The sequence below is a fragment of the Antechinus flavipes genome, chromosome 1 (assembly GCF_016432865.1).
Source record: "Antechinus flavipes isolate AdamAnt ecotype Samford, QLD, Australia chromosome 1, AdamAnt_v2, whole genome shotgun sequence".
NCBI lineage: Eukaryota > Metazoa > Chordata > Mammalia > Dasyuromorphia > Dasyuridae > Antechinus > Antechinus flavipes.
Window position 1 is genome coordinate 190,572,553 of NC_067398.1, and position 14,745 is coordinate 190,587,297.

Genomic DNA, 14,745 nt, shown 5'->3' on the forward strand with positions numbered 1-14,745 from the left:
AGAGACACAGACATGGACAGAGAGAGATAAAGGTAGTTGTGAGATTTATATTCATAGAAATGGCAATCAAATCCATTTGTCCTTATAATATCACTAATTGAGAGTAAGAAAAGAAAAGATAAGCATCCCTATAGCAGATTGGTGTACACCTACAATTAGTTAACAAGGATAAAATATAACAAAGAAAAATAAGAATTAGCAATTAAAAAGGAGAACTAGGGTCACAAAACCCCTAAGAAGTGACATATCTAAAAGGTGGTAGGTAATATCAAATGCCCAAAGTGATCAAGAAGAATAAAGATTTTATTTTTAAAAAAAGGTTATTAGATTTTGAAATTATCAGAGGTAATATTGAAGACACCAGGTTCAGTTTCAGTTTCATTTGTGAAAAGTTCAAAAACTGGTAGAGCCAAGATGGTGGAGAGGAGCAGGGATGTTTCCTGAACTCTTCCCACTTTCCTTGAGAATCAGTGCTAGATCAAGTATCTGAATGGATTTTGAAGTAATGGAACCCATAAACATTCCAAGTGAAACAATTTTCCAGCCTAAAATATATTAGATGGAGTTCAGGAAAGGTTTGTTTAACTTGAACAAAGGGAAACAGCCCAGCATAGGCAGGGAATGGGGAATCTAGAGGTATACTCATAGCCAAAACATAGCAGCATTGGCCATTCTGTCTTGGTTCAGAGGGCTAGTGGTTCAAGAGGCCAGCTGTGAGATCTCCAACAAACTACTGCATAAAATTGCAAGTTCTCAACCCCAGCATAAGAAGCAGGGTTATCCAGAACAATTTGGTGCAATGGAAAAGCTCACAGCCCTCCAGCCCCACTGCAGAAAGTCAATAAGGGTCCCCAGTCCCTCTGAAAAAGAAACTTAGGGCAATCTCCTCTGTATACTAGGAGCAGAGATCAACTTTTAAAAATGAACAGAAAAGCAAAAAGAGCTCTGACCATAACAGATATTATAGCAAAAGGGAAGATCAGAACACAAGTCTAAAAAAGAATAGCAATGGCAAAATGCCCATATGTGAAACCTCAAAGATGTGATCTACTCTCAAGCTCAAATGGTTCTCTTAGAAGAGTTCAAAAAAGATTTTTTAATAATTTTTTTTTTACATTCAAAACATATGCACGGATAATTTGACCACATTGACCCTTGCATAGCCTTTTGTTTCAGATTTTCTCCTCCTTCCCCCTGCCCCTCTCAGAGACAGCAAGCAATTCAACATATGTTGAACCTGTTAAAATATATGTTAAATCCAACATGTAGAAACATATTTATATGATTCTCTTGCTGAACAAGAGAAATAACATCAAAAAAGAAAGTAAATGAGTAAGGAAACAAAATGCAAGTGAACAACAAAAAGAGTAAGAATGTTATGTTGTAATCCACATTCAATTCCCACAGTCCTCACTCTGGGTGTAGATGGCTCTCTTCATCACAAGATCATTGGAACTGGCATTAATCACCTCATTGTTGGAAAAAGACAAGTTCATCAGATTTGATCGTTATATAATATTGATGTTGCCATGTACAATGATCTCCTGGTTCTGCTCATTTCACTTAGTATCATTTCGTGCATATTTCTCCAAGCTTCTCTGAAATCATCCTGCTGGTCATTTCTTACAGAATAATATCCATAATATTCATATACCATAGCTTATTCAATCATTCTCCAATTGATGGAAATCCATTCAGTTTCCAATTTCTTGCCACTTCTAAAAGGGCTGCCACAAACGTTTTTGTACATGTGGGTACAAGTGGAAACACTTCTGGATCAAAGGGTATGCACAATTTGATAACTTTTTGTCATAGCTCCAAATTGCTCTCCAGAATGGCTGGATCCATTCACAGTTCCACCAACAATGTATTAGTGTCCCAATTTTCCCACATCCCCTCCAACATTCATCATTATCTTTTTCCTGTCATCTTATCCAATCTGAGAGGTATGTAGTGGTATCTCAAAGTTGTCTTAATTTCTCTGATCAATAGTAATTTAGAACACCTTCTCATATGATTAGAAATAGTTTTAATTTCTTCATTTGAAAATTGTCTGTTCATACCCTTAGACCATTTATCAATTGGAGAATGATTTGAATTCACATAAAATTGAGCTAATTCTCTATATATTTTAGAAATGAGGCCTTTATCAGAACCCTTAAATGTAAAAATGATATCCCAATTTATTGCTTTCCTTCTGATCTTGTCTGCATTAGTTTTGTTTATACAAAAACTTTTTAACTTAATATAATCAAAATTATCTATCTGGTGTTCAAGTATGAATTCCAGTTCTTCTTTGGACACAACTTCTTTCCTTCTCCACAGATATGAGAGATAAACTATCCTATGTTCCTCTAATTTGCTTATAATATCACTTTTTATCTCTAAATCATGAACCCATTTAGATCTTATTTTGATATGTGGTGTTAGGTGTGGGTCAAGCCCCAATTTCTTCCATATTGATTTCTGATTTTCCCAGCAGGTTTTGTCAAATAGTGAGTTCTTATCACAAGAGGCACAATCTTTGGGTTTGTCTAACTTAGATTGCTATAATTATTGCCTATTTTGTCTATCATCCCAACCTATTCCATTGATTGCGTACTCACTCTATTTCTTAGCCAGTAGCAAATGGTTTTGATGACCACCATTGTAATATAGTTTTAGGCCTTTTATTTTTCATTGATTACCTTGAAATGTTTGATCTTTTTATTTTTCCAGATAAACTTTGTTACAATCTTTTATAGATCTGTAAAATAATTTCTTGGGAGTTTGATTTGTAGGGCATTAAATAAGTAGATTAATTTAGGTAGTATTGTCATTTTTATTATATTCACTTGACCTATCCATGAGGACTTGATGTTTTCCTAATTGATTAGATTTGACTTTGTGTTGAAAGTGTTTTGTAGTTGTGTTCATGTAGTTCCTGACTTTGATAGATTCCCAAATGTTTTATACTATTGACAGTTATTCTGAATGGAATTTCTTTTCTGTATCTCTAGTTTCTGGACTTTGTTAGTAATATATAAAAATGCTGATGATATATGTGGATTTATTTTGTATCCTGCAACTTGGATAAAGTTGTGAATTTTTCTAGTAGTTTTTTAGTTGATTGTCTAGGGTTCTCTAAGAATACCATAATATCATCTGCAAAGAGTGATAATGTAGTTTCCTCATGATCTACTCTAATTCCTTTAATCTCTTTTTCTTCTCTTATTGACAGACCTAGTATTTCTAATACAATATTGAATAGTAATGCTAATAGTGGGCAGCCTTGTTTCACTCCTGATCTTATTGGAATGGTTCTAGTTTGTCCCCATTATATATGAAGCTTGCTGGTGATTTTAATAGATGCTACTGATCATTTTCAGGAAAAGTCCATTTATTCCTATTGTAAATGACATATTGTAGAATTTTGGCTTTTAATCCAATCTGCTATCTGCTTTTGTTTTATGGGAGAGTTCATCCCATTCACATTTACAGCTAAAATGACTAATTCTCCATTTCCTGCCATCTTATTTACCCTACAATATGCTTTTCTCTTTCCTTCCCCCTTTCCCTCCTCTCCTATATTTTGCTTTTCATGTCCATCTCCCTCCAACAGTCCTCCCCCTTTAGAGCTCCTTGCCCTTTTTTACACTTTCACCTAATACTTCTCTTTTCCCTTCTATTAGACTTTCCTTTCTTTCCTCCTTTCCCTTCCCACTTCCCCATAAAGTGAGACAAGTTTCTCTGTGAAACCAAATATCTCTGATATTCTCTCTTAGAGCCAAATCTGATGAGAGTAAGGTTCACAAAATGCTAAACCCCCTCCCTTCTTTCACTCAATAATAATTTTTTTTTGCTTCTTCATGAGATATAATTTCCCTTATTTTACCTCATTTTCCCTCTATTTCAAGTATGATCCACTTTCTCTCTCTAGTTTCTTTTTCATATTATCATAATAAAATGGAATTATACCTATATTTGCTAAATATACCCCTAACAGAAATATAGTTCTCAAGCTTTTTTTTTCCTTTTTGCCTTTTTATGCTTCTCTTGAGTTCTGCATTTGAAGATCATTTTTGTTAGAATTTTGTTAGAAATTTTGTTAAAAATAGGTGAAATTCACCTAAATCATTGAATGTCCATCTTCTTCCCTAAAAGATAATACTCATTTTGGCTGGATAGCTTATTTTAGGCTGTAATACAAATTACTTTGCCTTTCAGAATATCAGATTCCAGACCCTTTGATCCTTTAAGGTGGAAGCTGCTAGGTCCTGGTAATTCTAACTGTGGCTCTTCAGTATTTAAATTATTCCTTTCTGGCTGCTTGCAATATCTTTTCCTTGGTGTGATAGTTCTGAAATTTAGTCATGATATTTCTTAGAGATTTAATTTTGGGGTCTCTTTCAGGAGGTGATTGGTGAATTCTTTTGATGGCTATTTTACCTTCTGATTAATCTAAAATATCAGAGCAGTTTTCTTTTATGATTTCCTATAAGACAAATTTTCTTTTTTTTTCTTTGCTGGATTCTTGAGGTCTTATTGAGTCATTCTCTTCCACTTGTTCAGTTCTAATTTTTAGTATGTTATTTTCTTAAGTTACTTTTTTTAGTTTCTTTTGTAACTGGCCAATTGAATTTTTTGTTCATTGCATTCTTTTTCCAATTAACAAATTTTGTTTTTCAGTATATTTGGTGTCTTTTTTATATCTCTTTTGTAGAGCATTATATGCTTTTTCCATTCCTTCTTGCAATAATCTCATTTCATTTCCTAATTTTTCTTCTAACTCTTTTTTATGATTCTTTATGCAATCTTCCAAGAAAGCCTTATGAAATGGGGACCACCTCATGTCTCTCTTTGGGACTTCATCTGGAGTTGCCTTTAGGAACCTCAGGATTTGAGGTCTGTTCTTCTCTCTCTCTCCATAAAATCTAGCTATGGTGAGAGTTCCTTTTTGTTTTTTAGTCATTTTTTTTAAGGGTTGAGGTCTGTTCAATGCAAAGGAGCAACAGTTGCTTTAGTTTGTCCTGGGGGAGTTCTGCAGATTGACTTCCAGTTCTGGGTAATGGTGCCTAGATCTGGCATTCTTCTGAGACTCAGTGGTTTACAATTTTCCTTTTGTAGCAAATCTTCCAAGCCACCTTTTTGCAATCAGGACAGAGTAGCCTAAGATGCTCATGGAAGATTCCCAGGTGTGTGTAAGCTACAATGTTCTGACTTCCTACCCCAGCTTCTTGTCCCAGTCTTCCTGTGCTGTGGTGTGGACTCGGCAGACACTCCTCCTGCCCATATGAAACAGATCTGTTCCGAAGTTCTTCCAAGGTATTTTCTTCTGGTAATGTATCGGTAATGTGATAATGTGTGTGTGTGTGTGTGTGTGTGTGTATATATATATATATATATATATATATATATATATATATATAAACATTTAATTTAAAAGAATATAAACATTTAATTTAAAAGAATAATGTTCAAATGGGAAAAAAGTAAAAAAAAAATAATAATCAAGGAAACTAATTCATTAAAAATTAAAATTGGACAGATGGAAAAAAATTACTCAAAGAGATGTCAAGAATCAAACACAATTATGTGGAATACTTCATTGGGAAAAACAGTTAAAGTGAAAAATAGATCCAGGAGTAATACTCTAAGAGTTATTGGTCTACCTGAAAGCCATGATGAAAAAAAAAAAAAAGCCTGGACAACATCTTTCAAGAAATCATCAAAGAAAACAGCCCTGCTATCTTAGAACCAAAGGAATAAAATAGTGATTGAAATTATCCATTGATCACCTCCAAAATGGAAACTCCAAGGAATACTGTAGTTAAATTCCATAATTATGAGATCAAATAGAAAATATTTCAAGTACCCAGAATGAAACAATTCAAATACTGAGGAGCCACAATCAGGATTACTCAAGAGCTAGTAGCCTCCACATGAAAGGATCAGGGAGGGCATGGAATATGATATTCTGGAAGACAAAGGAATTTGGACAACAAACAAGAATCAACTACCCAGCAAAACTGAGCATTATGTTTCAAGGAAAAAGATGGACAGTCAACGAAATAGGAAAATTTGAATCATTTCTATTAAAACGACCAGGATTATTTTCCTGGATTTATTTGGATAAATTGGATTTATTTCCAAATAAAAAACTCTAGAGAAGCATAATAAAGTAAATAGGAAAGATAGATGTGTGTGTGTCTGTGTCTGTGTCTGTGTCTGTGTGTCTGTGTGTCATTTAAAGATTAAACTGTTTACACCCCTACGTGCCTACATGGGAAAATGATACTTATAATTCCTAAGAACCATATCTTTTTCAGGGAAGTTAGAAGGGGTATTTATAGACAGATAGAATGGGAATAAGTTGAATTTAATGTGATGATATAAAAAAGAAAATAAAAGATGGGAAAAGGATTGTGCTGGGAGAAGAAAAAAAGAGAGGCAAAATGGGACAAATTACATCAGATGCAGAGACACAAAAGACTTAGTACAGAAGAGGGAAAGATGGAATAGGGATGAACATAATAAATAATATATTATGCTTCAGCTGAAGTTTAAAAAAAAGAAAAAGGGTAGCAATCCTGATTTCAGACCAATCAAAAGTAAAAATAGATCAAAGTAAAAGAGACAAGAAAGGAAATTACAACTTGCTAAAAGGTAACATAGATAATAAATCAATATTAATATTAAACATATGAACCAATCAGTATAGCATCCAAATTCTTAGAGAAATTAAATTAGTTGGAGGAAGAAATAGACAACAAAGCTATAGTAGTGGTGAATTTCAATCTCCTTCTCTCAGAACTGGATAAATTAAACCACAAAATAAACAAGAAAGAAGTTAAGAAGGTAAATAGGTATGATAGATTTCTGGGAAAAAACCTGAATGGGAATAGAAAGCAATATACTTTCTTCTCAGTGGGACCTGGCACCTACCTAAAAATTGACCATCTATTAGGCCATTAAAAACCTCACAACCAAATGTAGAAAAGCAGAAATATTAAATACATCCTTTTTAGATCACGAGGGAATAAAAATTATGTACACTAAAGGGATATGGAAAAATAGACCAAAAGTTCATTAGAAACTAAATAATCTACTCCTAAAGAATGGGTGGCTCAAACAACAAATCATAGGAAAAATCAACAATTTCTTCTGAGAGAATGACAGTAATGAAACAATACACCAGAATTTATAGAATACATCCAAAGCAGTTCTTAGAGGAAATTCTAGATGAATGAAACAGAGGAAGAGGAAATCAATAAATTGGACATACAACTAACACAGTTAACAAAGAAAAGGAGCAAATTAAAAACCCCCAAAATAAAAACCCAATTTGGGAAGTTTAAAAAATCAGAGAAGAGATCAATAAAGTTGAAAGTAAGAAAACTACTGAACTAATAAATGAAACTAAGAGTTGGTTTTATCAAAAAAAAAAAAACACAAAATATATAAACCTTTGATAATTCCAGAAAGGAGAGAGCAAAGTTTTGGAAAGAAAATGAAATGGGAAAAAGTGAAGAAACAGTAATTTTTTTTTCAAGAAACTTAGCTTAGAAAGGAAATAGAGATATAATAATACAATATCTTTAGGGACAGTTGGATCTAATGGTTTTTTTTTTTCAAGTTATAGAGTCTTGAGTATGCCACATTAATCCAGAGAAGAGAACCAAAAAAAGATATTCTCTCCAGTTCCTTTTCTTTTCTTTACTACTACATACTAGTTATCCATAATTTAGTAGTGAAAAGAATCTGAGGGAATTTTATTTAGATTTCAGTTCATCCACATCTGCTGTTTTCTGAATATAAATTTCCCTTTTCTAAAGATTGGAGTGTTTGGATAAATAGACTCTGAAGTTCATTCTAAATTTCATTGTAAATTCTAAATCCTATTACTTAAAAATCTAAATTTTCAAACAAAGCAGAGCTTAAAAAATAAAACATAACCTGTAGCTAGGTAATCTTTACTTAGTAATAATTCAAGACCCTTTCCATCCAAGTTTAGGGAAAACTACTTACTATTGCCTTTGAAAAGAAGTTCTGGCCAATACAATTCATCAAAAACATTCAAAATGTACTCTTATTTCATACAAAAAGTATCTAACAAGCTTTCAAACCTTGGAAGTGAAATTGTTACATTAATAGGAATTCATTTAGTTCCAAATAACTGCCCAAGAAAGGGGGAGAAGAGTGAAGAAGCTCTTCATCATATCTAATGAGTTTTCTCTTCCACTGGAAGTGGATTTCCTGGCCTAAAAAGAAATAGCTATAGAAGGAAATCATTTTAAAAAATAATTACAAAAGATATTCTATCTGAAAGTGACACATACTTCATCTTTACAGAACAAGTCTTTAACTAATATTCATTAATTGCTTTTTTTCATTAATTGCTTTTTAAATAAAAGGTATTATGTTTAGTTCTAGGAACACAACTACAAAAATGGCTTATTTCTTAACTTCAACAAGCTTATGATCTAATAAAAAGAATAATATTTGTATTATGAGAAAAAGTAGAATGCAATAGAGGCAAAACGATATGCAGAAATGAGAGAAATGACAGGAGAGAGAGAGAAAGAGAGAGAGAGAGAGACAGAGAAAGAGAGAGAGAGGAGAGAGAGAGAGAGAGAGAGATCTTTCCCTCAAAAAAAAAGTCTTCATAAAAGTAGCATATGTGCTGAAATCTCAGGGGAAGTGAATGATTTCAATAGTTAAAGAAGAAGGAGTATATTTTCATCATAGGGGACAGCGTCTAAAAATTAATCAAGAAGGAGAAAAAATATGAGACTGGAAAACAGCTAGACATATATGTAGAATTTTGATGTAGCTTTAAGTTTTGAAACCTTAAAATCAGAGTTAAGAAATTTCCATATCATCACTTAGGTGGATATATGGTCATCCTCATTCACCACATGTAACCAAACAAAGGTCCCAGAAGTGATATCTATAACTGTCCTTTCTTCCCACTGAAGACAGAAAGAGATAAGGCTCAAAGACTGATTTGATTTTCTGTTTTTGTTATTGTTTTAAGAAGGAGGATAGTTGGAAGTTATGACTTTCATTGTGTTATTTTTATTAGTATTTTCTTCTATCAAATCCCTTTAGTTAAAAATAAATATGTTCTTTGTGTGACTAGCAAAACTAAACCTATTTCTATGGCTTTGTAAGCTTTGACTTCTAGATGGGAATGTAGTGAAGCCAATTTGTATTGGCTTTTAAAAGCCAGATGTTACACATTTTCAGTGTGAGCATCAATATAGAAATCATGAAACATTACAAATAAAGGCTTGTTTTACTGTTTTTTCAAGTTATCTAGACTTTCAAAAGCGATGGAGGAAATGTTAATATAAATTAGGTTTAAAAATGCATTATGAATAATTTTTTCAAAGAACTGTTATTGAACTTGAAAATAATGTCTTAAATTAAATTCTAGATCAGCAGAGTGAGTCAGTTTCAATATATTAGGAGTTACTTGTTTTCCAGGCAGGCATTTCCCCCAAATTTCTTGATTAAGGATTATGTACCAAAATATCCTTAGACTTTCAGTGGTTTTGAATTATTGCTATGAAAAGGTAATACTTACATACAATCACTGACATTTTAAAAATGAATAAAGAATACTTTGAGTCATTCTGTATACATTAACTGATCATCCGAAACACTTAATTAAATAGAATTTCTAAACAACATCCAAATACCCATTTGAAGGACAATTGCCCAATGAAGATCTTTTTCTATTGATGTGTCCTAATTTGACAAAAGGATCTTATGGCATATATTCATCTAAAAATTCTCATCATTAGTTCTAAAAAATAATAAAAATCATCTCATACAATAGAGTTTTACATTAAGTTATCTTAAGAATACAGTATTTATTAAATGAAAAAAGTAAAACAAATCAAAATAATATTTTGTGATGTAAAATTATAACAATCTATACTATACAGCAAATGTTTTAAATCACATGATTCAGATAATAGTTTTATGAGGATGAATTAAGTTCTATTTTCTTCATTTATATATAATATCATGTCTTCTGATTTCCTGTATTAGAATTTCCTATGCTAGAATTAACATGTGGACAATTTATTTTAATTCCCAATAAATAGTTTATAAAAATAAGGCCAAATAAACTTTAGCTAAGCATTATGCATTATTTAAATTCATTTATATAGAAATTTGAAACGCTAATTTTTTTTTTCAATAACCTTGACACTTACTGTCAGGACTCTGATAATGAAACAGAATTGTGTGATAGTAAGATTTGGGAATCAGTGTTTCACTTTCAAAAAAATTTCAAAACATGATGGGAACATAAAAATAAATTATTTTTCTAGGGCTATGTTCAAGTAAGAATAAATTGTTTCAATTACTTTCTGTCCTGTAACTAAAATTAGAAATTATATTGTGTCTGCTCGCACAATTTTATAGAGAGAATTGGAGAATTGTGAGACTTCAAAATTTATTTTGATTACCTACTCATTTCCAAGTCTAGTCTCTTTTTCTAGAGATTGTGCTATGGTTAACTCATTCCTTATTTTTTTCTAAAGAAAACTGGTTAAAATTGGAAATTTCATATCCACCTCAGATATGTGTGGCTAAAAGTTAGCATAATATGAAGGAGTTCTATTAGATCTACATTATCATTTTTCATTATAAAAAATTCAATTCTGGGGCAGTTGGGTGGGTGCAGTGGATAGAGCACCAGCCCTGAAGCAGGAGGACCTGAGTTCAAAATCTGATCTCAGACACTTAACACTTCCTAGCTGTGTCACCCTGGGCAAGTCACTTAATCCCAATTGCCTCAGGAAAAAAAATTCAATTCAAACAGTTCTTGATGCTTCTAGACATACTATTACTGACCAGAAACTAAGATGTATGTTTCTGTTAATAAGTTAAATTTTAAGGTTATGAAAAAAATATTAGATTTCAAATTTATATATCAATGAAGAGAAGTAACATATAATATTGAAATTTACTAGATTATGGGTGAAAAAAGTTTGCTCATTAGTACCACGATTATTCAATATTGTATTAGGAAGGTCAGCTTTAGCAATAAGAGAAGAAAAAAAGTTAAGTAATTAGAGTAGGTAATGAGGAACTAAACCTGTTACTTTGTGGATGACATAATAGTATATTTAGAGAATCCTAAAGAATCAACTATTTTAGTTATTTAGTTAGGAACAATGAACAACTTTAGCAAAATTACAGAATATAAAATAAGCTTTGATAAATCTTTGACATTTCTATGTGTTACCAAAAAATCTCAGCAGCAAGAGATAGAATGAGAAATCCCATTTAAAATAACTGTAGACAATATAAAATATTTGGGAGTCTACCTGCTAAGACAAAGCCAGGAACTAAATGACCACAAATATGAAATACTTTTCACACAAATAAAGATGGATCTAAACAAATGGAAAAATATCAATTGGGTATTTTTCATGGATAGGCTGAGCTAATATGGTAAAAATGACAATTGTACCTAAATTAATTGACTATTCGGTGCCATACCAATCAAACTGCCAAAAACAATTACTTAATAGAGCTAGAAAAAGATAACCAATATCTGGGAGAACAAAATGTTAAGAATATCAAAGAAATTAATGAAAAAAATGCAACAGAAAGTAGTCTAACCATACCAGACCTAAAATTATATTATAAAGCTGCACTCATCAAAACCATTTTGTACTGACTAAGAAACAGAGTATTGGATCATTAGAATAAGTTAGGTACACAAGACACAATAGTCAATGACTATAGTAATATAGTGTTTGATAAACTCAAAGACTGGCTTCTGGGATAAGAACTCATTATTTATATAAAAAAATTGCTGAGAAAATTGGAAAATAGTATGGCAGAGATCAACACCTTATCCTTTAATACCTAGATAAAATTGAAATAGGTTAATGATTTAGACACAAAGAGTGATGTTATAAGCAAATTAGGAGAGTAAAAGATATTCTACTTGTCATATCTATGGACAAGCAAGGAATGTCTGACCAAAGAAGAACTAAAGAACATTATAAAACACAAAATATAATTTTGATTACATTAAATTAAAAAGGTTTTGCATAAGCCAACCAATGCAGTCAAGACTAGAAGCAGAAAGATGGGAAAACATTTTATAGCCAGCATTCTCATAAAAGCCTAATTTCTAAAATATATAGATAACTGACTCAAATTTATAAGAATGCAAGTCATTGTCCAATTGATAAATAGTCAAAGGATATAAATAGATAATTTTCAGATGAAATTAAAACCATTTCTAGTCATATGAAAAAATGCTCTAAATCATTATTGATAAAGAAATGCAAATTAAGAAAACTGAGTACTTCACATCTCTCAGATTGGCTAAATTGACATGAAAAGATAATAATAAATGTTGTGGGGTATGCAGGAAAACAGGAACACTAATGCAATGTTAGTGGAGTTTTGAAGTAAGACAGCCAATCTGGAAGACAATTTGGAACTATACCCAAAGGGCTATAAAACTATGCAAACCTTTTGATCAAGTATCATCACTATTGGGTCTCTATCCCAAAGAGACCAATGAAAGAAGGAAAAGGTCTTCCATGAGAAAAAAAAAACCTGTTTGTAGCAATCCTTTTTGTAGTAACAAGGAACTGAAAACTGAGTGGATGCCCATCTGTTGGGAAATAGTTGAATAAGTTATGGTACAAAAATTTAATGAAATATTGTTTTATAAAAAATGATTAGCAGGCTGATTTCAGAAAAAAACCTGGAAAGACTTATATGAACTGTTGCTGAGTGAAGTGAGCAGAACCAGAACACTATAGACAGTAACAAGAAGATTATGTGATGATCAACTGAAACGACTTGTATCTTCTGAACAATGCAGTGATTTGAAACATGTAGGATGGAAAATGCCATTTGCATCCAGAGAGAGAACTAGAGAGACTGAATATGTATCAAAACATATACTTTCACCTTTTTTTTTTTTGTTTTTTTTTAATCTCAGAGTTTTTGTTTTCATTTTTGATGTTTTTTATTCCAAAAATGACAAATAAGCAAATATGCTTAAAAGATTGCATGTGTTTAACCTTTATAAGATTTCTTGCTGTTTTGATTAGGGAAAAGATAAGAAAAATTAGGAATACAAAGTCTTAAAAAAATAAATGTTGAAAACAATCTTTATATGTATTTGGAAAAAAATAAAATGCTATTGAAACAAACAAAAAAAAAAAAGCGTACTAGATCTTCTCATTTATAAGCTAATGATTGACAACCATTACATGCTGACTGGTTTCTGATAATTTGAATTTATTAAAAAAAAAAAACTGTTGCGCACACCCTTAAATCTCTGATATATAGAAAATATTCTTGATGTTCTATATTCAGATGAATTTATGTCAATTCCCTACATATTTTGAATATCAATGTTCTTTTATATTTGATACAAAGTATCTACTATATACCTATAATTAATAAACGCTGAAGATACAAAGAAAGGTTCCCCCCCAAAAATTCCTAGGAATAATGTTCCAACTTTCTATTAATAAAAGAAATGCATATTAAAATTCTTGGGGTTTTTTTTTTTCTGTTTTCTTTCTTTCTCTTTTTTTTGGACTTTTTTCATTGCTAAAGTTTCACTTTAGATTTATCAGATTTCCATAAATAAAAGCTAAAAAGAGTGAATGTTGAAGAAACTATGGGAAAACAAGCACACAAATATACTTAAGTAGGGCTATGAGTTGTTCTAATCAGTCTAGAGAGAAATGGAATTATGGGAGGACTTTCACAAAGCTGTTTCAATCCTTTGCTTCCAATGATTCCATTATTGATTGTATAACACAAGAAGCCTAAAGGAAATTTCAAAAATCTTAAAATTGTCCTAATAGTCATAGAAGAATTTTTATACTTTCAAAAAAAACTGGAAATAAAATGAGTGGTCGGTGATTAGGGAAAGTAAATATAAAAATATATATAAATGTGACTTAAATATGAGAGAGTTGGAGAATTTTATATGGACAATTGATGCAAAAGGAAACATACAAAGTGAAAGGATTAAAAATGCACAATATCTAAAAATAATATAAATAAAAATAAAAACATTACATGGCAAATCAACTCAAATTAAATTAACTCAAACCATTTCTTATAACAAATGATGAAAATCTCTTCCCTTCTATCAGTAGAGAATTAGGAATTATGCATAGTGTTGCAATGTTGATATAGTTATTCTGTTGATCAATTTGCTGCTTAATTTGTTACCCAGAAGGATACAGTGGGGAAGGATCATATCAGGAAATGGTTGTGGCATTAAAAAGTCATAAATATAATCTTTAATTATTCTAGAGTTTTTCATTTCAACTTTTTATTTTAATAGCATAAGAACTATGGAAGCATAATGTCATGTGACAGCATTGCAATTTGCTTTAATTGTACCCCATTTTACATTTCTCTTTGATTTCTTTCCATCTGCTCAAGTGTTTATGCTTTCTGAAATGATTGTACAACTCATGAAAAATCTTGTTTATTCAAATTCCGATAACCTTTCCTTCATGTATCAGTTAAAAGATTTCCCTTTAATACATATCTTCTAAAGAATCAAGACTTTATGTATCCTGTTAATGCAATGAAAATTAAATTAACTGCACAAACCTCACAAGTATTACATGAATAACATATTGATGTTTGTCTCCAAATTCAATCCAATCACCACCAAATCCATTTCCAGTTGGCTATGGATACAATATATGTGTACAGAATCGAACAATTCTTTTGTTGCACAGGAAG